Raw genomic sequence first — 3,257 nt, 5'->3', positions numbered from 1 at the left:
AATGTATCTTTTGAATCTCCATGCAAAGAAATTGTTTAAGGTCAAGTTCTTTTTTTTTTTCTACTGTTTGCTCATTTCTCCATGCTATGACTTGATTTTAATTCTTTGTTAAGGTCGGATTCTCCTTCCAGTGTGGAGGACACACTTTCCCAAGATTTTGAGTATTTTTGCAGAGTGTTCTCTTGGCTTGTGCTCTAGTCTGTGCATGGCCATAAGCACTCACCTCTGCTCTGGAACTGTGAGGAGGACCTTGCTCTAATAAGGTAGTATGGAGTCCCAGACTGCAACCTGAATCTGAATATTGGCAAAACAATAGCCCTTCTCTAAGTATTGAAGTCTCTCACAACCCCCTTATCATCAGGGGACTGGGTCCCTGAAAGCAGCTTCTGGGTGACTCTACAGGCCTACTTCTTGTTCCCAGGGCTAGGGTTGTGCTGAAACCTTCAAAGACCTGGGCTCCTCATTTACTCTGATGTGCCAGAATTTTCCTGCTGATCTTCCAAGTTGTCCTTGTTAATCTCTGGACTGAGAGACCTGGAAACCATCTCTGATGCCAATGATTCAGGTTCCCCAAGGGACCCAGCACCCCTTGGCTGTTTTTGGATGGCTGAAACCAGTTTGCTCTGGCAGTCAGCCCTTTCTAACACTGGTGGAACAGAACCATCCCATGGATCTTCCAGGTTGTCTTGTGTTGGAAAATTGTTTCACTAAGTCTTTTTGTGGGTGACAACACTCTAGAATTTGGTAATCATAATTTAAAGGCATTTGGAGTGGTCTGGGGGAAAGCTTCTGGGATTTCATGTCTTCAATCTGCCATTTTGGTTCTACCTCTCCTTCCACATTATGGGAGAGTTTATCCCATTCACATTCACAGTTATAATTACTTTATGTTGTCCTCTCCTATCTCCCCTCTATTTGTATTTTCCTCTCCTTTCACCATATTCCTCTTCCCCAATATTTTGTTTCTGAATATCACCTCCCTCAATATGTTTCCGCCTTCTATCCACTATCCTTCCTTTTCTTTCTGCTTTTCCTTTTTCCTTACTTCTTTCTTCCCCTTCTATCATTCATTTGTATTTATATTTATAATATATATTGATATACTCATTTAAAATAGTTTTACATTTTGATATTAAAAGTTCAATTTTCAATATTGTTGTGAAAGTCTTCTATTAGCAATGGTATTTTCACTTTTTTATTTGTGGTTTATCAGTATGTTGATAAGAACTTTACTTTTGAGTCAAAAGTTTTGAAGAGGAGACCCCTTAGTTTAAAATTATACAACTTGCTATTCCTTTGAAATTTACAGTATAGTTACCATCAAGTATATTTCTTTTTTTTTTCTTTTTTTCTTCCCCCACTCCTCCCCTGCTCTGAAGGTGGCCACAATTAGAAACAAATATTTATATGTTTGTAAAATTATTCTATACATATATTTATCAGTTCTTTCTCTGAATGCTGATAGGCTCTTTCCTCATAAGTACTATATAGTTAATTTGGGTATTTATAATAGTCAAAATAACTCATTCACTCAGAATATATCTCTTTTGAAAATCATTTATTAACAATCTATAATAAATAGTGTTTCTTAACTAATGAATTTGACATGGACTAACTAGGAAAAAGTTCAAGTCACTAAGGACAAAAAGGCCACAACTGATTTCTTTTTCTTTCTTTTCAAGTAAATCAGCCTTATTATCTTGGAAAAGATTTTAGTGTTAATCTCTATGTGAGATGTTTCCAAGCTATGAGTTTCTTCAGAGAGTTCTTGATGTCTTTGTTCCTCAAGCTATAGATGACAGGGTTCAGTGTTGGGGACACTACCGTATAGTATATAGACAGCAATAAATCCAGAATTGAATTAGATTGTTTTTGAGGTGGCTTTAGGTAAATTGCTGCTGTAGTTGTGAGAAAAATTGTGAGAACCATGAGGTGGGGCAGGCATGTGGAGAAGGCTTTTGACCGACCCTCTGTGGTTGGAATCTTCAGAACAGTTGAGAATATAGAACCATAAGATACAGCTATGAAAATAAAGCAGAGAAACCCGACAGCAACCCCAATAGCCAAAGTTACATCTATTCCAATGTGTATATCAGAGCAAGAGAGACTAATTAATGAAGGAATGTCACAGAAGAACTGATGTATCTCCTTGGAACTACATAAAGGCAAAGTGAATGTACTAGTTGAGTATAGAGCCCCAAATAAACCTCCACTGAGCCAAGAAGCAGTTGCCAGCTTGACACAAGTTCCTCTGATCATGATGATTTCATAGTGCAGGGGTTGGCAGATGGCCACAAAGCGGTCATAGGACATCATTGTGAGGAAAAAAGTTCAGTTATTCCAAAGAAAAGTACTAAAAAGAACTGTAATGCACACCCCAAAAAAGAAATGGAACGACTATGACTTGGGGAGTTTGCAATAGATTTAGGAAGTGTTGTAGAAATAAAGCAAAGTTCTAAAAAGGACAGGTTCTTCAGGAAGAAGTACATGGGGGATTGGAGATGCTCATCAAGGGAGAGGAGGGTGAAAATGAGCAGGTTCCCTGTCAGAGCCACCAGATAGGTCACTAAGAAAATCTTGGCATTGAAGACCTGCAGCTCCCAGTTGTTGGAAAAACTCATCAAGAGGAATCCTGTCACCATGGTGAGATTGGCCATGCTCTAGAAATTCTCTTGATTGTCTGCACAAAAAAAGGAGCAGATATTTGATGAGAACATTCAGTGTGCTTAGTATCAAATACTTTGAGTCAGGTCTATGCAGAGATCTTGTGGAAATTCCCGTGCTTTGACTTTGTCATTTGCTAAGTGAGGACATGAAACTACATAGTAGTTTACTAGACATTATTTTTAAAGAAAACTTTATGACTGTATTTCCAAAGCATTATTTCTTTTGAAATCAATATACTTTTCATAGAAATCAGTGGTAGGCTATACCTGAATCAACCAATGTCACAAGAAAGGCTTAGAATCCTTGTACTAGATGATTTTAAGATCACTAAAGCATCTCTGTTACTAGGAACAGTACCCATGGCTGGAAAAAGTAACTTATTAAAAATAAGATATATTATCTAAAGTATATGAATTTTAAGAGTTAGAAAGGACTTTAATCACAAGAACCATATTTGTTAAATGGGTCAATTATCACATTTTGAACAAAAGATACCAAATCTCAATGAAGACCCTGTTTGCTTCTGAGTCCAAGGCTGACTTGAAAGCTATTCCACGTTCCTGTACTGAGTCAAAACTGAGCTTTCCCTT

General features: G+C 37.4%; 1 pseudogene; it reads right to left on the bottom strand.

Moving 5' to 3' along the window:
- Positions 1 to 1,725: 1,725 nt before the first annotated feature.
- On the bottom strand, positions 1,726 to 2,657 carry LOC141489741 (olfactory receptor 14A2-like; annotated as a pseudogene).
- Between the last annotated feature and the right edge of the window lie 600 nt (positions 2,658 to 3,257).

Source organism: Macrotis lagotis, chromosome 5 (assembly GCF_037893015.1).
Source record: "Macrotis lagotis isolate mMagLag1 chromosome 5, bilby.v1.9.chrom.fasta, whole genome shotgun sequence".
NCBI lineage: Eukaryota > Metazoa > Chordata > Mammalia > Peramelemorphia > Peramelidae > Macrotis > Macrotis lagotis.
Note: the sequence above shows the minus strand (reverse complement) of the source record. Positions and strands in the feature narration are given on the sequence as shown.